This window comes from Herpailurus yagouaroundi, unplaced genomic scaffold (genome assembly GCF_014898765.1).
Source record: "Herpailurus yagouaroundi ecotype Mexico unplaced genomic scaffold, PumYag 182, whole genome shotgun sequence".
Classification (NCBI taxonomy): domain Eukaryota; kingdom Metazoa; phylum Chordata; class Mammalia; order Carnivora; family Felidae; genus Herpailurus; species Herpailurus yagouaroundi.
In genome coordinates, this window is record NW_024412413.1 from 11,325,014 (window position 1) to 11,349,701 (window position 24,688).

The following is a 24,688-nucleotide window of genomic DNA, read 5'->3' on the forward strand; positions in this document are numbered from 1 at the left end:
GTCCTTAAAGAATGAAAAGCCTTTCGAGCAGCTTGTCATTAACAGTGGAAAGGCTTCCATTTAATTAAACATTTATGGCAGACTTTTATTCCAAAAGAGAAGAAAAGCAAAGTGAATGAGAGTTGCTTTAGGGAAATGATCATAGGAGCAATTTGCCTTCCTTGGATGTTAGTCGGATGGAGACAGGCAGCCAAGAAATTAGAGGAAAGACGGAATGTTATTTTAGGAGAAATATACTCAGAAATTGGTAAGTTGGTATAAACGTACTTTCCTATCAGGGCTTTACTTGCAAATTCTTCATGTACTGGGATCTTTGAAACATTTTATAATTCCCAGAAGGCAAGTGGACTGGAGGTGGCTTTGGATCACTTGTGTATTAAAAGGCTTAAGTATTTTCATTTAAATTCCATGTGTTTGGTGTCTGCGTCCCCAAATGTGCCGCCCACCCCCCTCGCTTTCTCACCACACGGCACCCCACCCCCCCCTCACCCCCGAATCATCTCCCAGAAAGGGTTAGGATTACAACACCTCCCAAGGGTTGTGTGGTGCGCACCAGAGCTCTGGGTTTGGCCCTTCTCCCAGGCCTGGGGCCTCCGGGCAGTGAGGGGGGGCTGGGCCAGGCTCCCTCCAGGATGCTATTCCTTTTCCACTTGTGGCCAAGGCCCAGGCGGGAAGGGTGGGTGCTCCGGGTGGCCGGGGGGGGGGGGGGGTGTGCAACCTCGCCTGCATTTTCCAACGCGTCCGTCCATATGGGGCTTCGCGGACCTGGGACTGCCCCCAGGAAGTCGGGCCTTGGCCACTTAGGAAGTGGCTGGAAGGTTTGAAGCCACCCACTTATTTTGGAAGAATGCACTGATTTCCACAGACTGGAAAAGCACTTATCTCTGCAGGTTAGCATAGATGGCTCTTGTGAGGTGTTTCTGTGCTTGCTTTTTGGAGCATTCAAAATAGGGTCAGCCTTTATGGAGATCCAGTTGTCGGCACTTTACATTTCCCCCAATCTATGTTTTTTGTGTGTGGAAACTTGGACCTTCAGGAAAGATTCCCCCGTCGCCTCTTTACTGTGTTTCCTGCCCATACCCCAAAAGTTTGTGAACAGACTTCAAATCTCCCCAAGATGCTCCTGATGACTCCAGAGGGAAAGACAACCCCGTCTGCTTCTGATCTCTGCGGCTTTTCGGGTTTTCACTCGGGCTTTTTGTCTCCTGACGTGCTTTCCCCCCGCCATTCCCCCACCCCCCTTCCCTTCTTGATGAAAATAAGAATCAGCAAATATTTGCCTGCCTCCATTGCTGCTTTTGAAGTGAATCAGTCTGCTGAAGAATGAGGAGGGACACGGCCACCTGTTAGGGGTAGACACACAGCGGGAGACAAGGGAGATCAAGAAGTTACAACCTTTTAATTTTTTTTTCCCCTTGTGCAGGGTAAATAGGAGCGTCTGTGCGAACTTGAAATTCCTAGGGGACTGGGGTCTTTACTGGGATCGAGGGGGTGGGACAGTCTGTGCGTGGATACAGACAGGTGGAGCGTGATAGGAGAAGTCCTTGAACTTTTCAGGAAAGCTGCGCTAAGAGCCTCCAAATGGAGAGAGGGATTGGCCCTTTCAGGGAATATAGTTCAATAAAACCCATGACAGGACACTAAAACAGCTGCTCCGAGCGAGGTGTCTCTGGGCCGAGCGGTGGCTTGCTGCTCAGGATAGATATTAACCTCTGCTGTCACCGAAAGGAATCATGGTCTCCAGGGGCAGCAAGAAATTCACTCTGTGTTTATCCTCCCCTGCGCCTTCCTCGCCTTCCTCCCCTCTGTGCGGGGGGGGGGGGGGGGGGGGGGCGCGTCCCCCCCAGAGGATTTCCGGCCCTGCAGAGGAGGAACCAACAGCCGTGCAACGTGGTCTAGAGCAGAGACCGCCCTCCCTTCTCTCGCGCGCATCCCTTTCCTTGCTGTGAGGCAGCACAGAACTCTTTCTGTCTGGGCTGTTAACATTCTCTCTGCTGAATCTCTGAGCTCCTCTTCCAGCCACGGCTCCTCCTGTCTTTGCTTCCACGTGCTGCCTGCTCACGGTGACTCTGCCACTCGTTCTACGTCCCCGCTCCCTTTGAGCAAGAAGTGTCTCGCTTTGCCCGAACTGGCTTTGCCCACCTCCCGGTCGCGTACCCTTTGCCCGGCCTGAGAGGTGGTGAGGGCTCCAGGCTGGGTTCAGCCATGGCTGCCTTGCTTCTCCAGAAGGAAAGTATGTATCTTTTATTTTAGGAAGGCCAACAGCCTTTCCCAGGTCATCTTACTTTTTCGCGTGTCGGGCGAGCTGATTGTGGAAGTCGCTTCACACCCTGGACCCATCACTCCAGAATTCAAGTCAGATTCCCCGTTCGACTCTCCTTCGGCGCTTTGCGCACAATGGGGGGGGGGGGGGGGCGCATAAACATGGTGATGGGTGGATTGATTCCGAAATCCTTAAGATTATTTAACTTCACTCAAACACCATAAGGACGTGTGACAGTCGAGTAATCGAGAAAGAAGGAGGCGAGGAAGTCAGGATGGTCTGTTTGTTCTTCCTGGTGCTTCTTTTTTACAAGAGTAATAATGAGTCATGGAACTCATCATCACAAACTAAGAGGATTCAGAAGGAGTCCGTGTTTAAGGTCGTGCCGCTCCTAACTGGCCAACGGAAAATTGTCAGTAAACTCAGTCTCTGCAAGCAAGGGAAAAATAAATAGATAACCCATTGGTTTTCTTCCCTTTCCTGCTTTTAAAGTACATCCAAGCCCAGGTGGGTTGTAAGAGGCACCAGAAGAGACACTGTGGGTAGAGAGCAGGCATTAGGGACCGTCCCCATGTAGTTACCCCAGAATCTTCTATGCTTTAGCACACCTCCCCACCCAGTCCCCAGGATCCTGAGAACAGTCCCCGAGGTCTTAGGTGCTGACCAGTTTTCCACAGGGCCAAGACCTAAGCATCCTCACCTGGGAAGGCAAACCTGAGTGCTTTACTGAGGCACAAACTCTGGAGCCCTTGCCCACCCGTGCTGCCCTTCCCGCCCCCGTGTCCCTCTACAGCTGAGCAGAACCAGGCACACAGGGGTGACACCACCCACCAAGGCCACGTGGACAGAGCCAGAACTTGAATCCAGGACCCTGTTTCCACCCCGCAAGCCTCCAGAGGGCTCTATGCACATACCCTGGCCTATTGTGGCCCTGTGCTCATATTCACTGCTAGCCCTGGGTTTTATTCTGTCTGTGTCCCTTGAAGTGTCCCCCAGCCAGGGCCCAGCCTGAGCCTGTCCTGGCCCACCGGACCCGCTCCTCGCAGCGTGACGGTTCTGCCATAATTCCCTCACTCCCGTGAGGCTGAGGGAACGCGACCCTGAGCTTCAGGCCAGACCCGCCACGCGCCTCTGTGGGTTTGCCCTTCCGGTTTGGAAGTCTGGAAGTGTCCTCAGCTTTATAGCTGCAAGCATCTTTCAGAAAATAGCAAACGTATGTCCCCTGTACATTTTCAGATGGAGCTTTGTGGCATGTCGTGTAGCTGAAGGACTTTCGCAGCCACTCGGGCCTGGGTTCGTTCCAAGCCCTGCAGCCGGCGAGATTCGGGGCACGGCATTTAACCTCTCCGAGCCTCGGTTTCCTTTTCTGTAAAAGGAAAGCAAAACAGCTTTCTCACAGGGCGGCTTCCCTGACCATCTTATTGGCGGTCAAGATCGACAAGCCCAACCTGTACCCCTCCTACAATCCTCCTTACTCCGCCTCCTTTTCCTTTACGGAGTCCTTACCACCTTCTAGCACACTCCATAGTTTACTCGGGATAGTTGCCGTCTGTCTCCCCCGCCGGCCAGTCAGCTCCACGAGGGCAGGGATTTCTGTCTGGTTTGCTCGTTGCTGCAGCCACAGCGGTTACGACGTGCCCGACGTCAGCCCACCTTCGCTGGTGAATGAGCAAACCGCGACTGCCTGCTTAGCGGGGCGGGGATTCGGAGCCCGTGGTCCCTTCATACCGGCAAAGGATCGTTCTCGAACTGATCTACGGTGAGCGGTGGTGACAAAAGCATCCTCTTTCTGACGTTCCAGAAAATGGAGAACTCAACACAGAGGAGGGCGACAGGGAGCGAGGGGGAGAGAGACAAGGAAGGGTGGTGTTCCACACGCAAGGGACGAGAATAAGGAAAGGTAATAAAAAAGAGTTGGGAGAACAACCGAATGCCTGGGAAGGAAGTGCCGGGCGGTGAGCGTCCTCTAAATAGACGGTGGCCGTGTTTTCCTGCCTCCACATCACCCACAGCGGCTGTCACCGAGATCCTTGGGGAGGGCTTCCCACGAGCGTTCGCTTTCAGGTCAGTGGGGAGGAGAAGGCACAAATCCAAACTAATAACACAAGAGATGTTTTAGACTATGCAAAATCCAATGGTTCCCTTTCGCCTCAGGTATGAGTATTTTGGCCAAAATACCCGTATTCAAGTGAAATACGCATTTAAAGCTTCTGGGTTGGTTGACAGTCACGGGTCAGGCAACTCCTTCGCTCATTTATTTGTTAAACCTTTGGTGAAGTTCGGCAAAGGGCCAGGGGTTGGGCCAGGGGTTGAGGTGGTGCCTTCAGGGTCACGGCCCCCGATCCTCAGAGACCCTAATTCAAAGAATGTATGTACAGGGGCGCCTGGGTGGCTCAGTCAGTTGGGCGTCCGACTTCGGCTCAGGTCACTATCTCACGGTCCGTGAGTTCGAGCCCCGCGTCGGGCTCTGTGCTGACAGCTCAGAGCCCAGAGCCTGTTTCAGATTCTGTGTCTCCCTCTCTCTCTGACCCTCCCCCGTTCATGCTCTGTCTCTCTCTGTCTCAAAAATAAATAAACGTTAAAAAAATTTTTTTAAAAATATATGTACATTACAACTAGGATAGTGCTCTCCAGGGAGGTCACATGGGGCTGTGAGTTCGCAATATTGAGGTGGTATCTAATCCGAGAAGGCTTCCCTGAGGAGGTGAGGTGAGAACGATTATCTGAAGGAGGAGTAGGGGTTCATGGGGTGAAGAGAGGAAAAAAGATCATTCCAGTTCAGAGGGCAGCAAGTGCAGAGATCAGTGAGGAAGAACGAGACAGGGGCCTGGGTGAGGCCGGTGGCTGGGGGAGGGGGGGCAGGTAGAGAGTTTGGGGGGGCAGTGCTGGACGGTGTGGGGAGAGGGCTTCGGAGGTAGTTAGGACTCAAAGGTGCGAGGCCTTGTTAGTCTTGCGGAGTTTTGCTCTCTGACTTCTGGCTTCTTGCTTATAAGCTGTGTGACGCTGAGCTAGCGAATTCTGTCTCCGTGCCTCCCTTGTGCCATCCACGTGGTGGAGGTGACAGTGCCTGCCCCTAAGGTTGTTGCGAGGTTTCGGGCTCCGTTCTCCTCTCTTCTCGGCGTGTTCCCCCCCCGTCTCCATCCCAATGCCATCAAGGCCTCCAAACTTCCCGGGACAGCGCAGAGAAGGCCGGGAATAGATAATACTCCACTCCAATCAACTAAATTCAAAATACACTCAGTGGAGGTGTTGAGGGCAGGTGCCAGCCCTGTGCCAACAGAAGAAAGCAGTGGCGGGGTGCCTGGTGCCTGGGTGGCTCAGTCGGTTGGGCGGCCGGCTTCGGCTCAGGTCATGATCTCGTGGTCTGTGAGTTCCAGCCCCGCGTCAGGCTCCGGGCTGACAGCTCGGAGCCTGGAGCCTGCTTCGGATTCTGTGTCTCCCTCTCTCTCTCTGCCCCTCCCCTGCTTGCTCTCAATCTCTCTCTCTCTCCCTCTCTCTCCTTCTCTCTCAAAAATAAATTTAAAAAAAAATTTTTTTAATTAAAAAAAGAAAGCAGTGGTGAGCAAGCCCCCACCTGCCTGAGGGCCATCCCGGTGAGGCCCCGTGGGGGATCCTGAGGAACAGGCTATGTGACATGGCCCTGTCGTTGCCTTCGTCGCCCTCCCGCAAGTTCAGAGGGATTCCTGGTGCCCCTTACAATCAGTTAGGACCGTGGAGAATTTGCGCTGGAGTTTGAATGCGGCTCAGTCCTATGCAGCAGACTTTTGGAAAAGAGGAACGAGAGGGAAGAGGGATGTTAAGTGTGCTCCCCGACCCCCCAGAAATGCAGGTCGACCACTGTGCGATCGTGGCTGAGTCGCATGACCTCACGGCATCCCGGTCCTCTCTCCCGGCTACGAAAGGTGCCGTATTCTCCCGGTCCCGTCTTCCCTCGCTTCCCGGGCACCGTTAATTTACGAAGTGGACCATCCTCTTAAAAATAGCTTTTGGGGGGCGCCTGGGTGGCGCAGTCGGTTAAGCGTCCGACTTCAGCCAGGTCATGATCTCGCGGTCCGTGAGTTCGAGCCCCGCGTCGGGCTCTGGGCTGATAGCTCAGAGCCTGGAGCCTGTTTCCGAGTCTGTGTCTCCCTCTCTCTCTGCCCCTCCCCCGTTCATGCTATGTCTCTCTCTGTCCCAAAAATAAATAAACGTTGAAAAAAAAAAATTTAAAAAAAAAAAAAAAATAGCTTTTGGGGGCGGGGGGCGGGGGAGGGCAAATTTGATGGACACATCAATTGTCAAACGCGCTCAAATTTCAGAAAACTTGCAACCTGAATCACGCGCCTTCGAACCAAAGGAAGGTGGTGAGCTTTCTGGCCTGCGGGCAGGGTGCCGAGAGAGCCCAAGGGATTCTGCCCGCAGGCAGCTGGTGCCTGTCCCGTGACTCCGGGAGCAGCAGAGGGCGGAACAGTGTGGTCCTACCGACACCTTTCTCGACAAGGGAGAGGGCGATAGTTGATCTCTGCTCAGTAGCTGTTCCCGGAGCACTAGCGGTACGAGCTTTGAGGACAGAGTCAAAGGCTCAGTCTCTGCCCTCGGGGCACAGGGACTTCTCATCTGGCAGGGGAGACACAGCTGTGAACACACGAAGATGACGGGACAGCAGGAAGCATAAGCACAGGGGATTCTGGGAGCGCAGAGACCGGGGAGGGGTGGATGCGGGGGGAGACCGGGTTCTGAAGGATGCGTAGGGGTGAGCAAGCTGGGGAGAGGGTGAGCACCTCAGACCGAGGGAAGGGCCGTGTGCAGAAACAGACGCCCGAGCCACCGTGCAGAGGGTCCCACGCGGCTGGAAGGTAGATGGAGGGGTGAGTCTGGGAGGCGGTGGGACCGCCTTCCAGAGGGACAGAAGTGGCTCACGGGGCGGTGTGTGTTTCCACCTGGGAGAAAGGGAGGCCCAGCAAGGCGGAAGCAAGGGTGGCAACCGGCGTGGCCCCCCAGTGAGCTCCCCGGAGGCTGAGTCTCTCACAGTGGGGGTGGCGGGGGTGGGGGGGGGGGGGTGGCAGGCATCAGGGGCCAGAGGTGGTGAGCTCTGTCCCAGGAAAGGGAGTGAGCACGTAAGTTGCGCGGAGCTGGTTGTAGTAAACAGAGAGAAGGGAGAAGATCCTAGGGAATGGGCAAAACAGGTGCATCGGGATCCGCCCCCCTTCTCTTTTGACTTCCGGGTGTAGCCCCTCCGGTGACAAAGATGCAGAAGTTCTCTGCTCAGATGTCACCCTTTCCCCTGGAGCCCACAGTCCCATGAGCCTCTTTCCTTTCCCTTTTCTGCCTTTCACGTTGACTTTTTCCTTTTTAGCGTTCACCTGCCTGTGGTCCGTGTGCCCCTTTAGGGGCTGTATGCTCCGTGCCGGCGGGGCCGGGTCTGCCTTGGCACGGAGACAATGCTGAGGAGCCAGCGTTGGGTGAACAGCTAAGCGGCACCTGCCCTCCAGGAGCTCCCACTGAGGCAGGGACCTGGCTTCCAAAGAAAAACCCGGAGCATCCTCTAGACCGCGCTTTTCTCCTAGGCTCGGCTGGAGCCACTTGGTGAAAGACCCGAGAAGAGGCAGGTGTCTCCCTGGCACCCTGCACCCCCCACCCCCACCCCCCCAGGGCAGCAGCTTTGCCATAAATGAGCTTCAGGAAGCCGATAAGGCCACCGCCGGCCTTTTCTCTTAATCTAAATCCTGGTCCTTATCACCCGGCCCAGAGGTACTGACTTAGCAGCCCTGAGTCTGCCTCTGAGGAGTCACCACTCCTTTCCCTTCCTGACGCTGTATTTATTCACTCTTCCCTGAACTTCCTTGACCTTGAGTAGTCTTCCAGCTGCTAACAAGAGTGCCGAGGATTAGCTCTGAGATCCCAGGTGCACGGTTGCTGTGGCCACGTTGTATGGGGAATCAGCACCTTGCTTTGCTCTACAGCATCCACCGTGCAGTTTCGGTGCCAGCCTCTCTCTGCCCTGGCTGTGGGGCACAATCCACTGGTGACTGGCTGCTGGCCTTTCTTCCAGTCTTGCCCCGTTGGCTTTCCTCTCTCGCTTTCTCTGCCTAAAGGATCCTTCAGTCTTTTCTGTCACTTCTCTGCCCCCAGCCCTCTGTCTGCACGAGTCTTATCCCTCATCCTTCTTGAAGTCTCCCTAAGGTTGGAAACTCTTCTCCCCAGGTTTTCCTGCAACGTGTTTGGCAAAGAAGGTAACCCTGGCATCACGTCAACAGTAATGATAACATAAATAATAATAGCTGATCATTCGTGGCGTGCTTCCTTCGCGCTAAGCACTCTTTAGATGCTTTTCAGAGGCTAGCTCTTGCGTAACTTTCACAATTCTGAACGTACAGGCGGTCATGCCCCTTATCTCCATCTTAAGAGGCTCAGAGAAGTTAAGTAACTCGCCCGAGGGCACACAGCAAGTCGCAGAGCTGGGATTCCAGCCCAAGTCTGTGCGTCCCCCAAACCAGTGCACAGCCTTCCTAGTGCGCTAATTGTTGCATTTCCCATCATCCCCTAGCCCCCAAGTTTATAAATAAATCTCTTGGAGAACTTGAACTCCATGCATGATGCAGTCTTCAGAACTTTGAAGCTTACATTAGGAGTATGCTCCTTACGCAGGGCAGAGTGGGGGGACGTAGAGGGACTGCCAGTTTCTTTCGTTGCTCTGAAGACAGAAGAATGCTTCAAAGCGCATGGACATCGTGCTAGCTACAGCTTCTGGAGGGGGAAAGGGGTGAAAAAAATATATATTTATTTATTTATTTATTTATTCCCTCTCCCCCACCCTGTCCCAGAAGGACCTGTTCCCAACCACATTCCACCTGTCCCCGGGGATTCAGCTAACTTGTCACTTCCCCGACACCTCAGCTGCCTCCCACTAGGTTACAACCCCTCCCTCTTTCCTTCCACAGCATCCACATGCGTCTCTAACACACTTTCCCTCTTCCCGTTGCTTGTTCCCAGTTCTGTCTCCGCTTCTAGACCATGAGTTCCCCAATCCTTTTCATCGACAAAATTCACTCGGTTACTATGTGCCAAGTTCCATCCCAGGCTCCAGATTTTAAAAAGGTGGAAAGACGGGGCCCCCTGCCCTCCAGGAGCTTCTGCTCTAGTGGGGGATAGAGGGACACAAGCAGCCACGCTCCGGGTGGGGACCCTGCCCCAGGAAGAGTTGTGAGACAGCACGGAGTGTTCAGGGGAGCACAAGAGGTTTCTGGTATTGCTGGGAGCCCGGTGGGGGCGGGGAGGGAAGGGAAGGTATTAGTACCCGAGGGACAAGATTGGACAGAGCCCACATCGTGGAGGGACGGCCGTGCTGTGCATGCAAAGAGCCCAGAGAGGAGAATGTCGGGAAGGGAAGGGACATGGTCAAACTCGCACTTTGGAAGGATCGTTCGGGAAGCAAAGATGGGGACGGGGCGGGGAGGACAGAGCGGAGACTCCAGGAAGGAGGGGACTGCATGGTCTGGGAAGTGATGAAGCAGCTGGCCCAGGGCAGGGGACTGACCCTAGAGGATCCACAGGACCTGGGGACTGTCGTTGTGTCAAGTAAGGTGTGACCGTGAGTGACCTTGTCTGAGTCGGTGCGAGCAAACAGGAGACATCTGCAGGGAGATGACGAGACCTTTCGTCTTGGATAGAGTGATTCCCACCTGTGTCCCCCTGGCCTCGCCCAGTGCCGGGCATATAGTAGGAGCTCAGTCAGTGTTTGTTGAATGAATGAATGAATGGATGGATGGATGGATGAATGACTATAGAAAAAGGACATAGAACGTAGCTTCGCGTCTGAGATTAGGATACATAGTTAATCTCAGATTTTTCTCCCAGCACCATCGTAATCCCAGGATATTCCAGCCAGGCCTGGAGCTCCAGTCAGCTCTGGCATTTGTCGGCCTGGGTTCAAGCCCCAAACCTATCACTTATCAGCGAGGTGACCTTGGATGAGGAGTGTCACCTCTCTGACTCGATTTTCTCATGTGTCAGTGGGAAACGTTGTATGTCACTCATGAGTTGGTCATGAGATTTTAGCAAAATGCTCGTGTAAAGTGCTCGGCGAGATGCTGATACATAGTAAGTGCCACTGTCCTTATCTGTAGTGTGGCGATGGTGGTCACCCTAGCAGTTGCAGTCGGTGGCCTGCCAGCGAGTTGTGTTTAGCCCTCGAATCTTCCGCAAACGAAGAACTTTCCTATAAAAATTCCTAGTCATGGCTTCACTTGGGAGAAAAACGAAACAAAACAAATCGGGTTTTTTTGTAACCCCGGGGCCCCATTCCTGTTTGGCCACCGATGGCAGGGGCCGGGCGGACAGTAGGTGGCCCCTTCAGGCATGGCAGGTGCTCTGCAGTCCCCCGGGGTCCCCGCCGCTCCCACGTGTCTTCTGTGGCCGCTTCGCCCCTGTGGCCTCCCTCCGGCCTCCCTCCGCAGCGCATCTGAATTCGCAGCCGCTCCTCTAAGGCCAACGGCAAGTCGGCAAGTCGCAGGCAGCGTCTCTGTCTCCTGGTGGCCAAAAATGCTGAGAATGTTAAGCAAAACCAGAGCAGCCCGGGCAGGGCAGAGCCACTCACAGGGCAAAGCAGGCAGCGCCTCCGTGAACAGATGCGTGAATATCTCCCATCCCCGGGCAGTGCTTGCTGATGAGATCCGGGTGGAGGGCCAGCCCGGCCGGCTCCCCACACGGCATCCCATCCGTGTGCTAAACGCTGCCGCCTTTAAAGAGAGCCTCTCACCCATATGCCGCCACCCCCACAGCGTCTCTTTCAGAGGCTGACATTTTCTGACCTTGACCCCGGTTCGGGACGCGCACCCTGTCGTACAGGCCATGTGGTCTGCTTTATTCAATAACTAAATGGCAGGCACCAGGGACACAACCCATGTTGTCGGCCTGGCCGAGGAGGGAAGGGAGGGGGCGTTGCTGGAGCATGGGGGGTTCTCTTCCTTTTTTGCCCAGCAAGCTTCGGAGAGAAGAGGGAAATTTCTAGAGGTTTTGTGTGTGTGTGTGTGTGTGTGTGTGTGTGTGTTTTGTTTTGTTTTTTTTTTTTTTTGCAGGGTGGGGAGGGTGGACAGGAGGTGCCCGGAAATTGCTCAGAAAGGATATGAACTTCTAGACGTGCAGTTTGATCTGGGAGGATGATCACATGATCCAACGTGACATGTGTTGGATGTTTGGCATGCCAGGCTCTGTGCTCATGAGCGGGGCTCAGAAACAAGTCAGCTCCGGGCGAAGGGGGTCTGCCCTGACCCCCCCTGCTGGCATCACCCATCCTCCTCCCAACCTCCCCCTGCCTGTTTTGTTTTCTCCATCGAGCCTCCTGCTCTCTGAATTTGTTTGGAGGGCATATTATTTCTCTCCCAACAAGAATAGAAACTCTGGGAGACCAGGGTCCTTTGCTGCTAATGTTGTTATTGATGGTCGAAGGTGGTGTCCACAGGTGTGACGGGAATGGTTGGTGTTCCCTGAGAGTGGACGGTGTTTGAGGGTCTCCTATGTGTTGGGTCGCGTCCTATGGACCCATCTTCCTTAGGCCACACAGCACTTTCTAGCGTGGGGGTTATGATCTTACCTTCCCAGGAGGAAACAGACAGAGTGTATTCGTTTCCTACGGCCTGCTGTGACCAATCACTACAAACTCAATGGCTTAAGACAACACCAACTTATCACCTTACAGCTCTGGAGGTCGGGAGTCTGAGATTGGTCTCACTGGGTTAAAATCAAGGTTGTCAACGGGCCGTGTTCCTTCTGGAGGCTCGGCAGGGGGTGACTCTGTCTCCTGGCCTTTTCCGGCTTCTAGAGACTGGCCGCGTTCCATTGGGGCAGAAAGATTTCCTCCATTTTCAAAGCCCCGCAGGTGCCAAAGTCCTTCTCGTGCTGCATCTGTCTGATTCTGGCTCTCCTGCCTCTCTCCTCCACATGTAAGGACCCTCGTGATTACAGTCGGCCTGCCTGGATAATCCAGGATAATCTCCCTCTCTTAAGATCAACTGATTAGCAAACTTCATTCCATCTACAACCTTAATTCCCCTTTGGCATGCAACACAGTATATTCACAGGTTCCAGGAAATGGGATGGGGGGGGGGGGCATCTGCAGGCGGCCATTATTGTGCCTAGCACGGGAAGCAAGTGTTTAAAGATGCCCTAACGTCACAGCCTCAGAATGGTACTCCTGGAAGGGATTTTAGGGCTTGTATGAGGAGGGATCAGATTTGGCAAGTAACGGAAACAGAAAATTAACAGAGGCTTAAATGAGACAAAAGTTTTTCCTCTCTTAAATAAACCAATCTGGAGACAAGTTTGGTCTGGAGGCACCACAAGCAGGTTAGCGACGCAGGTGCCTACCTGCTCACCATCCCTGTGGTGTGGCCTTCAACCCCACAGTCTATAATGGCTGCCAGAGCTCCAGCCACTGTCTTCAGATTCCAGGCTTCAAGGCAGAGAATGGCACGAAGAGACAAAGGCAAAAGGGCACCTGTCCCATGGTTCTTAAGGAAGTGTCCCAAAAGATATCACACAACATTTTTGTTTTGCTCTCATTGGCCAGAAGTTTGTCACCTGACCATACACTGGCTGTAAGGAAGTCTGGAAAACATAATCTTTATTCCAGATTGAAGGAGGGTATCTAGCAGTGCATCCAGGGAGCTCATCTGGTCCAGACCCTCACCTTGGGCCCCAAGAACTTGAGGCCCAGAGACGGAGGGGATTCCGCCAGCGGCGTGGAACCAGCCAGCAATGGTGCTGGGACCAGCATCCATGTGACCCCGGTCCCATCCCAGCATCAGTGCAGAACCTCACGCACCCAGTAGGGCGCTTAGCACACAGCAGGAGCTCAGTAATGCTCGGTGGAACCAGAGGGCCAATTCCCTGGGGACCACGTGCAACCCTCTCTCTGGGCAGGACCACCAGCACTCATGGATCTCTTCAGCCCCCTCCTCCCACTTACACCCCTGCACACCCTTGGGTGAGCTCCGGGCTTCTCCACCTGTCCCACAAAGTCACATGGGAGGGCGGTAGGATCTGGCCAAAGAGAGCCTTCAGATGGCAGTGAGAAACAGAGGGACGGGGACATCTACTTGGAGATGGGGTGTTATGTCTGGCATTCACAGTGGTGGTGTTCACGCTGACACAGCGAAGCGGGGGATGGAGGCTGATCGAAACGCGGAGCCTTTTCCCCACGGGCTGCAAAAGCCAGAGGTGTGGCGTTTCCTGTCCTCGCCAGTTCCGACGTGCACAAAGATTTTCTACTTTCCCAGACTTCTCTGTTTCCCAGTCTCTGTCTCCTCAGCCAGGCAGGAAGCCTCTTGAGACAGGGGGCTGTCAGATTTGCCTGTGTGTCTCATTGCCTGGCAGGGTGCTTGGCACACGATGGGCATTTGGTCAATAAGTGGGAAATCGGCCATTCGGTCTGATGAAATAGCTAAGCCAGGGTCTGGCACATAGTCGACTCTCAGCAAAAAAAAATTTTTTAAGGAAAGAAGGGGGGAAAAGGAGGAAAGGAAAGAAGGATGGAAAGACAGAAGGAGGAAGGGAGGGATACATTGGTTCGAGTCGTGGCTTGCCATGGAAGCAGCAGCTCAGAGAACAGGCCGCTCTCCCGGCCTCAGCCCTGGAATAGCAGAATCCCTCCCCCAGGACTGAGTTCCCAGGAGAACACAAGAACCTGGCCGGGAAGGTCTGTTTCAAAGGGCCTCCCCTCTAGCTTGAGAACACTGTGCCTTTCAGGCTTCCCCGTACATGGCACCAGGGTTACAAGGACATGGCCTGAGGCAGAATGGGTGGGGTGGCTGATGGGAGGGAACAGGGAACACTAATGCAGGGATAGGAAGCCGCACCCCGCCCCCACCCCCGCACCCCATGCCAAGGCTAAGACAGTGGCTTAAAAAGGGAGAGCTGGGGAGAGCAGGAGGCGGGACCAGGAGCTCAGCAAAACCAGGTTGGTGTTGGGGGAGGGGGACGTGGAAAGGGTGGGCAGAGGCCGCTGGGAGGGAGGGAAGACGGCTGAGCATGGGAGGGGGCCATCCCCTCTTGGAGCAGCCGCAACCTTGGAGCCGGAGGGTCCATGACAGTTGGTCGGAGGGTCCGTGACAGTTGGTCGGAGGGAAGAGAAGCGGCACGCCTCACCCCAGGCAGGGACACACACCCCCTTCCAGCCCCAAAACACTGCGGGAGGAGAACTCACCGAGACCCAGAGATCGCAGCGAACAACCAGGCAGGAGAGGTGTATTTGTGGACTGAGCGATGAAGCCGCAAAGCCTGTGGCCGGGACTCGGGCTAAAATTACAGACCGGGAGACAGGACCGCACACCCGAGCAGCCTGGGACCGTAGATATTCCCTAGAACCCAACCACATCCTACCCTAGTTTTCCCTGACTGATTGACTAAGCGCCATCCAACAGAAAGAGCCCCGCTGGGGCATCAGACGGGCGTGGGTTTGAGTCCCCACCACTTCTGTAACCTCAGGGAGAGGGGGGGTCATCTCTGCTGTTTCTTATCTGCCACAGGGCACCGGAATGATGATGCCTGTCATGCAGTGGGTTATAAATTGTAAAATAATCTCTATAAAGGGCTTGTACACAGAGAAGGCGCTCAAAAGATCGGTGATGTTGTAAATCAAGATTTCCCACCCTTCAGCCATTTGGGTTCCGCCTTCATTATGTCTGCTGTGTCCAGGTGCCACCTGTATTGTTATTAACTTAACACTTATCTTTAAATGGCCCTGTTTTAGCCTCATCCTAAGCAATAATAGCCAAGGAATCGCTGGCTTAATGCACTAGTTAAAATTTTAACACATATTAAAAATACTCCACTTAAGTCTGCTTAAATGTTCATCCCTCTACCAACTAAATTCATCTCAGATACCACAATAGCCCATCATTCACTTTGCAAACGCACCATTCTGACCTATAAACCTTCCCCCAGGTTTGGAAAAGATGGAGAGACGGGTGTCCCTTTACTCCCATTACTCACAGCTTTTTTTTTTTTTCTTTAGTGATAAAGGGGCAGAAAGTGAAGAGAAGGTCAGAGGGTCAATCCACAGAAATTGCTTGGACTCCAAGAGCCTTTCTATGGCGTCAGGAACACTCAGCTCTTAGTTAAAATGTGACCCATTCTCACATCTATAGAAGGACAATGATGCGGACTATCGCCCAGAGAGAGGTCGTGAGCCTAACTCCCTTGTTGACACACTGGCTTGAGCTGGAGAACCTTCCCTCTGTTTTTCTGCAGGGTCTTCAGGAGATGTCCCTCCCAGGACCACCTGGGTGAGAGGAATTAGCCCTTTCCTCTGCATCTCCCAGAAGTGAAGGGATTTCTTTCTAGAGTCTCTCCAACATTGAAGGATTTGCCCCTAGTGTGAAGAGGTGCTATGAGATTTCTCAGTAATGATTGTCCTTGGTGGGGGGCGGGGCGGGGGGGCGCTGAGGCCAGCCTTGTAATAATGGTAATGACCATCTTGCATGACCATCACAGGAGAAAGGATTTAGAGGGACATAGGACAGGTTGGGAATAATGTGGGTTAGGACACCAGGTGTTGGACCAGAGCAGAGGGACACAGGTATTTCCTTCCCTACCTTTGATCCTGACTCAACCACTTAGTTTCACAGGCTCGTCTATAGAGCATGGTCTTGAAATCGTAGCGTTGAACTTCACCCCAAGCGTGTTTATCCTGAACATCCAGCACTGTCTCGTTACAGCCTAGCCTGCTGAGAAGAGACAGTTACTTCTTAAACAGTTGAACAAATCAACACATTATCGAAGGTATAAACTGATTGCTGGGTATTACTGTGGGGGCCTGGAAATAAATCACCATCTATGCAGCCGTGTACAGAGAGGCCAGGGAAGGACAACTTGAGAGCAGCATGCTTTTTCCTTGGAGGGGCCTGAGCTGTCGTGAACTAGTTGGCTCTAAGAGCCCCCTTTGGGATGGCAGGCGTGGGGGAAGTAAGCGTTCTCGCAATGAAGCTGATGGGATTTTAATAGCCAGACAGATGGCCTGAGAAAAAAAGGAAGATTTTTTTCAAATGAGGGAAAACACTTCCATAGCTTCCCTTCAATTAAAACAAAGTGAGAGCCCTCCACGTCAGGAAGATTTATCACCATTATTAGTATTGTCAGCTTGGAGGTCTTCTTTTTAATAATTGCGTGATTAAGCATCAATAACAAAGTAGGGTAGTATTTTCAAACAAATTAGAGGGTGTAGCTGTCCACTGACTTTCAGTGCAATTATTATCACTTTGGCTTCATTTGATTTCACAATTTAATAATGATCCCAAATAATTATGTTGTTGCCGTTCTTATTTATACAAACAAATATTTATTGTTTATTGGATTTCTTAGTGTCCACCCTCCTAATAACTGTAGGGTTCCATACAAGCCACCGGTGAGCAGTCAGCATTTCTCAAAATCTGGTATCACAGAACCTCGAATGAAAAGGAAACGCAAAGAAAAGAGTGTGTTCAAAAAGAAAGGGAGGATAGAGAGAGAAGGAAGAGAGGAAAACAACATCTACTGAGGACACTCCTAGGTGCCAAGTGTTTTTGTCGTTTCCTCAGAACAACACACAGCATCTATTTTAGGAACCCCCGTAGCAGGAAGGAGAGATTAAGGAGCTGAGAGATTAAGTCACACAGCTAACAGGTGCACTGGTGGGAGTCAGGTTCAGGGCTCCCTCCTCACCCTCTTCACTCCAACAGGAGGGCTTCCCACCCGGCAGCTCCTTCTCAAGCATCACCACGCTGTAGGAACCATTCCTGTCCATGGTGATGGGCTGTCTCAGAGTGTTCCTGCGGTGGGTAAAAAGGCAGTGAGTTCACAGGGAAATCCTGCCCCCTGGTCTGCCTATGTTACACTTCCCTAATTCAACGATCAGGTTCTCCTAAGGGCTGAGGATTGTAACAACAAGCTGATGGCAGAAGGAGAGCTGATCCCTAAGAGCATGCAGCCCAGGCATCCTTTGGCTGTGCCAGAAATGGACAGAGAGGAGGACGTGATATTCCACAGGAAATGTACATGTACCATACACATGCCTACCATGAGCCGGGTGCTTTGGGAGCTACAACCGTATGGACCTTCTTTCATTCAATTCCTACTGTGTTTCCTATATGGCATTGATTCCCATTGCACAGATGAGAGAACTGAGGCCAAAAGAAAAATGACCTTTTCAGGCTAGTTGTTGGAAGAGTTGGGACTTAAATCCTGTATACCCAATGGATTCCAAACATTAATAATCAATTTTACTTCAGCATCAGGGTCATGAATTTTGATAAGGGACAAAAGGAAAGACTGGGAAAGATTAGGGATGTGACCCAAAAAGAGACTGAGAATAAAGGTGGTGGCCCAAGGAACTATGGGTTTAATTCCTTTTTGGTCCAAAAGCTGACACTCGAATCCAATTCAACAAGCACTCACCGGATGTCAACAATGTGCACATGATGGCCCTAACGCACTGGCTACGAACCAAAGGTTCGGATTTGCTGACTTCTTCCATTTTAGAAACTTTTGATGCTGAATAAAGACATGTACTCTTTTTTCCCACAGAAAGATAAAATAGTTTAGTTTCTCTTCATCATTCTCTTTCTAAATAAGAAAGTTCTGGTCTCTGTACTAGGGTGTTTGGAAGCATTCTCTATGTGCTAACTTGCCATACTGGTTCGCTTTAGGTTTTGAGCTCCAAACAAGCTGCAGGTGAGCATGGAGGTCTGAAGAAAAAGAAGAAAGTCCTAGAAATACAACCAAAAAGAGAAAGAAAAAGATGATGATGATAGATGATAGATAGATAATAGATGGATGATGGATGGATGGACAGTTAGATGGGTGGGTGGATAGACTGATGGATGGATGGATAGATTGATCAATCAATCAGTAATGAGATATACATCGGCAGATCTTGAGCTTCTAACTTATTTATGAATAAAGCAGATAAAAATTTGTAAATAAAAAACATAGAAAGTGATTTTTCCATGTTCATTCCTATTTCTAAAAATATAAATAAATATATAAAGAGGTTGACAGGAGTGAGGTACCTGGGTGGCTCAGCTGGTGAAGCATCTGACTCTTGATTTTGAATCAGCTCATGATCTCCCAGTTGTGAGATTGAGCCCCATGTGGGGCTCCATGCTTGGCATGGAACCTGCTTAAGATTCTCTCTCTCCCTCTCTCTCTACTTCTCCTTCTCCCTCTCTCTTTCTCTAAATAAATAAATAAATAGATAGATAGATAAATAAATAAATAAAATAAAGGTTGACAGGAGACAAAGAATGGAACGGTGCAGGACAGAATCAGAGTTATTAGGTGTGGTGGTGATGGTGGTAACAGTGAAGATAGTGGTGAAGGAGGTGGTGCTGATGGTGGTGGTGATGAGATGATCACGATGATGGTGGCGGTAGTGGTGTTGGTGGTGGTGATGATCATGACGGTAGCAATGATGATGATGAGGGTAATGGTGGTGATTATGTTAATGGTGGTGGCGTCAGTGGTGGTGGTGATGATGTTAGTGATGACGATGATGATGGCGGTGATGCTGGTGGTTGTGGGGATGGTGGTGGTGGTGATGGTGGTGATGACGGTAATGGTGGTGGTGGTGATGATGTTAGTGATGACGATGATGACGGTGATGGTGGTGGCGATGGTGATGCTAATGGTCGAAGCAGCAGTGATGGTGGTGATGGTGGTGGTGGTGATGATGCTAGTGATGTTGATGATCATGATGGCAGTGGTGGTGGTGGTGGTGGTGCCAGTGGGGGTCTAGTGGTGATAGTGATGAAGACGTAGTGATGAAGGTGGTGATGATGGAGATGGTGACAACAGTGATGATCATAGGGATTGTCATCATGATAAGAACGTTCGGAACATTCTTTACAGTGTCCAAAGGCTTTGAACTCATGGTGCTTCATTTTAGAAGAGAAACCCTATTCACGGCAATATGCTGGATTTGTCAAAACAATAACTATTTCTAATTCCAGTTCCACCACGAGTGTCACCTCAGCTCAGAGTTCAGAGAAAAGGGAGGAGAGCCACGGGCTCTTCCTGCCTCAAACACAAGCGGACCACTGGACGGGGACAAAGGAACAGTTACAGAAGCCAGGGCGAGGCTGCAAAAGCCCTTTCCCCCCTTCCCTCAACCACCCGCCCCCAGCCCAAGGTCATTCACTCAAATCAGTCCCCAAAATTGATAATACCTAATACCCTTGTCATGTGACAGCTTTGTAGGGGCTTTTACAAAATGCAAAAATGATTGTGGTCTGATTCCTGGTGGCTCAGTAAAAATCATTTGTGATCATTGAAACGTATTTACTTTTTAACTAGGTAGCGACCGAGAATGAGGAATCCATGGAGAGCAATCTTCTGTAACCTCTTAAGGAATCCCACGGACATAGCAAGGGGGGGCGGTCTGTGGCTGGTGCCTTGGCTGTTTTCCACATCTTCCTGTAAAGGCCTTTAGCCCTGACTGCCCACCACAGTTCACCGGAACGGTTCCCACGTCCTTTTTTTTTTTTTTTTAAGAAAATTTAAAATGCTGACGGATACGCTGCCAACAAAATGATTTCTTCAAAAATAACCTAATAACTGAATATCAGATTAGGGCACGGGCAGCTGTACGGTTTCCTCTGGCCATGCCAGGTGCAAAAATAATTGCCTGCTCTGGTTGCGCCGAAAACTTTGGGGATGTTGGCTGTGTCGGAGGGCTGGACATTCCGGCAATGACATGAACCACATGTCCTTGGGAAGAGGGGGTGTGATGACGTCCCCAGCAGGGTTTGAGGAGTGGGAGAATCAGGTCAAATGCCTGGGGACGTACCTGGGGAGAGAAGAGGTTGCTGTCGGAGGTGCAGCTCTGTCTTGGGTATTAAAAGAAGGGGCTGGTGTCGCCGGTAGAAAGGGAAGGTAGCCGGCTGGCTCCGGTCCAGTGGGGCGGGGGAGGGGAACAGGTGTGAATGACTAGCATGGAGGTGGAAATTGGGTCAGACCTGTAGTGTGGGGAGGCGGAGGGGGAATGTTATCGCATGTGCATGGGGAAGGATGCATCCAAATTGGGTCACGTCTTTGTGGAAATGACGAGAGAACTGGGTCAGAACTGTGGGGGAGAAGGCTCGAGAATTGGGTCGCGTCTTTGGATAGAAGGGGGAATTGGGTCAAACGTGAACGTGTGTGGAAAGAGGGTAGTAGAAGGTGATAGAGAGAGTGGGCTGATTCTCTAAGATCAGAGGGGAAGGGGGGTGAGGGGGCACCTTTGGTTCACACACGGGTTAGAAACTGAGATTCTGACTGATGGCCAGCTTCTCCCAGTTCTGGTGACTTGCTGGCCCCTGTCATGTGACATGGGACAAAGTCAGGCTTTCCTGCTCCTACCCCCCCCCCGCCCCCAAATCGCGTGTCATAAACCTCAGCCAGGACAGGGTGTGATTCATTCTTCAGCGCTTTGCAAGCCAACCCCAATTGGCACCTGGGGAGGTAACAATCCCATCACTTGATGTGGCCCCATTTGACCTGGGGTCTAAGCCTGGGGAGCAGCTGCCCTCCCCTCTGGGTTCCAGCACATCAATAGATTCAACCCTAAGCCTCCCTCCGTCCCCACCCCTGGCATCACTGCGTGACCTGATGACTCAGAGCCTCAAAGTACATTTTGTAAATGACAGCTCAGTAACAAGTTCCTATTAGCAACCTCCAAACTGGCTTTGTTCAAATCCATGCGATCAAGGGCCAGTCAAGCCACAGCAGTACTTAAAAGGGATGTACTTTTATTAATTAACTGAGTTCCCATTGGCTACTTGGTTGACGAGAACTGTTCTCAAGGCAAAAACAGAACGTGCTATTCACAACTCCGTCGGCTGTGACACTCTACGGAGAAAATGTATTAAATCCGCAGAACTTTATTACGATTGAATCGAGCCACAGGGTCAGCACACGCCAGCACATACTTCTCCGTAATCTCAGCTTCATTTATGCCCATGTGGGTTAAGTAGGGTTTCTATTAAAGTGTTCAGCACACCCGTGACCTGCCATGTCCTCTTGGGACCGATGTAAGGAGTTATAATGAGTCTCCTCAGATAGGGCCTCATTGGTTAAACCTGCATTTCGCCTCCTTCTGAGAATTCCCTTCTATTGATACGGATCACCGTGATTAATGAGACAGGCTTCTGTGGCCTATGGGCCACTCTGATGCAGCTCCGAGGAAGATGCTCGTGTAGGCAGCACCGTGGTAGGGAAACCGTATCACTCCCTATGCCCCGGACGATGTTTAAGAAAGGACAGACCAAAGAACTAAATGCTTCCTGTTCTTAAGGTGATACTGGTAGTATTTTGGAATGACGGGGAAAGATGCCTGACAAATACCCTGGTGGATCGAACAACGTGACGATCCGGAGCCTTGGAATCTCCGAATGTAGAAGGATCTTGCAGAGCCTGAAAGCCTTCGCCAGCAAACGAACAGAGGGAGAGGGACTGAAAGCGAGCCGTTCCCTCTGCAATTCAAATCAAACCTTTGTTTTCCTCCGCAGAGTTATTTTAAGTCATTCATTATTATTTTTCCTCTGAAGCGGAGGCCGGCTGATACCCTGCAAGATTGTTAGAACCGAAGAGCGTAAAGAGGACACGGAAGTATTATGCCTGCTGCAATTTCAGATGAATTTGGTGCTGACAAAAGATTTTTAAAAGACACACGCGTGCGCGCGCGCGCACTTCATATTACAAGAGGCAGAAAGGGAGACAAGCCTTCCGACCGGCAGCTGAGGGAAACGAGGCCCCCGCCGGTTTTCTAGGGCCCTCGCTGAGGCTGGCCGGCAGATGTTCCCACACCGTGGGGTAGAGGAAATGGCACCAGATGTGGGGGCAGAGGATCCGGGCTGGCGGCGGTCTGCTCTTCCACTTCTGGGCCGCGTGACCTTGACCGAGGCCCTTTCTTCACCCTCTGAGGCCGTGCGTCCCTCTGTGAAACAGAGGGCGGGTAATTCCTGCCTCCTCCGTGGCGAGCCATGGCAGACAAAGGGCCTTCTAGCAAATCGGCTCACCTCATGCCTCCTCCGAGCAGTCTCCCAGGAAAAGGGTGTTGACCAAGGCCTGGGCTTCCAGGGTGGATCTGAGACTCCAGTGACTTAAAATAGGAGTCGGCTGGTGACCTGAGGCCAGAGGTTCAGCCTCTCTGGGCCTCAAGGTTCTCATTGGCAAAACGAGTGAAATCGTTACTCCCGCGAGCTCCTGACCTGGGCGGGGGGCTGGGCGCGGTGAATGGCACACGGCAGGTGCACCGTCAGCGGTTCCAGGTGGCAAAGACTCTTCCCCTAAAGAGAGGGCCGTGGTCTCAACCAGAGAAGGATCTTCCGCCACCGCCACTAAAGATTCAGGTTTGGAGGCACTTCCGAGACCGTGGTAGTTAAAGAAAGGTCAAGGTGCAGGCTGCTGGCGTGTGGTTTACAGCTGCTGGGAGGGCAAGATCGACCCTGTGAAAATTCACAGGTGGAAGCAGGTATCTCGGGTCTGGCCTCCCCAGAAGGTAGCGAGGGCCAAGCCCACTCCGCAAGGGTTGGGGCGAGACCACAAGGGGGCTTGGCAGCCCACAGGGCAGGTGTGACTGGTAAGCACCCACCGCCTCCCCACTGCGTGGACACGAATCCACTTCAGATCTCTGCCTCCTAAAACGGGGGATGACAGGCCCGCCCGCCTCCGAGGGTCGCCGTGAGGATCCAGCCCGATGGCGCAGACAACGCTCTCAGTAAGGACGGTGGCTGCCATTACCATCTTGTCATGCCTGTTGACCGTCACTGTGGTCGGCAGTGGTCACAGAAACTTCAAGCCAGCCTTCCTCTTCCTCCCTCTCTCTCTTTCTCAAACCTCTCCCTACGGAAAAGGAGGGAGCAGTGAGCGGGGCACTCGGGAGCCCTGACACTCCAGCGACAGCCGTGTCTTCAACTGGCAGGGTGACATCAGGAACTTAATGTAACCCAGCAGGCCCCGGGGGTTGTTTGATGGGACGTAATTCCTAGAGCCGGTATCCATACAAATGAGACTTGCCACCTTGGACGTACTCCCAGCTCTTTGAAAAAAAAGTCAACATAAAAAGACGCCCGTGTCACAGGATGGAATTCACTCCCACCCGGCTTCGGAAACTGACCGGAGCCTACCTGTTGGGTTGGAAGAGGAGAGGAGGGGGGGCGCCTGGGTGGCGCAGTCGGTTAAGCGTCCGACTTCAGCCGGGTCACGATCTCGCGTGATCTCGCGTGATCTCGCGTGAGTTCGAGCCCCGCGTCGGGCTCTGGGCTGACGGCTCGGAGCCTGGAGCCTGTTTCCGGTTCTGTGTCTCCCTCTCTCTCCGCCCCTCCCCCGTTCATGCTCTGTCTCTCTCTGTCCCAAAAATAAATAAACGTTGGAAGAGGAGAGGAGGGGAAAGGACTGAAACTTTCCGATCACTCACCTCCTAAGTCACTGTATTTTATACCCCCCCCCCCCCAGCTGACAAATACCAAAAGCAAGAAGTACTTTATGCCGGGCACTGTTTTAGATGACCAGCTGCTATCACTTTATCTTGACCCTCACTCGGAACAACCCTTTGAGATGTTCCTATAATTAAACTTGTCATACAGATGAGGAAACAGGCTGAGGGAGACTCACAGAGCCCATTGGTAGCGAGCTAGGATGCAAGTCTGGCTCCGGAGTGCCCACCTGGAGCCTCTCCCTGCCTCTCCCCTGCAGCGCAGGGCACAGTGGGTCAGCACGTGGTGTAGGGACTCAAACTGCCCGCGTTCGATCCGGCTCTCTCTGGGGCCCGCCCTGGGCCTGGGCTTCCTCATCTGTAAAATGGGAATTAAGAGGGTCCCTATCTCAGGTGTGGTTTGAGCATTAAGAGTAAAATGAGTTCGTCCTGGGTCCAAGGTGAGGGAAGAGGTGAAGTAACTTTCCCGTGGTCGTCCCTCCCCCTGCTCAGAGATGCTAGAACCAAGATGGCGGCCTGGCCCCATGGCACCCTCCACCAGAACCGACGCCAGCCCGCAGCTATCAGCCTCAGGGAGGGGCCCAGCCCCCCGAGCTCCTCAGTCACCAGGGCTGACCTGGCCAAGCATGGGCACCACCAGGCCTTTCTTGATCCTGAGGGAGGGACAGCCACCAGCTGCCCAAGCCCCACAGCCCACCAGCAGTCAAGTGCATTTGCCTCCCTCCCCCGGCACATCCCCTCCCCTCCCCTCCCGACGCACACTGCCCTCTCCCTCTCGCCTGGGTGTTGTCAGCTCCTGGGAGTGACAGGTAGAGACGACATCTGCTGAAACTCCAGTGCAGTAAACCATAAAGCACATTGCTCAGGTGAGGGCTTGGCATGGAGACTGGAACCTCTGGGTAGAGTCCAAAGCCCTCAGTCCCCTATCGGAGCTCACCTACTCGGCTTTCTCCAGCACCGCGCGGCAGAAGGGTGCCAGCCCTCTCTGCTCTCCCCCCCCC

At 52.6% G+C, this 24,688-nt stretch overlaps 1 protein-coding gene across 1 annotated transcript in view; it reads left to right on the plus strand.

Annotated features, from left to right (window-relative positions):
* Positions 1–24,688, plus strand: part of CACNG2 (calcium voltage-gated channel auxiliary subunit gamma 2) — a 108,438-nt gene that overhangs the window by 2,830 nt on the left and 80,920 nt on the right. The window lies entirely within an intron of this gene.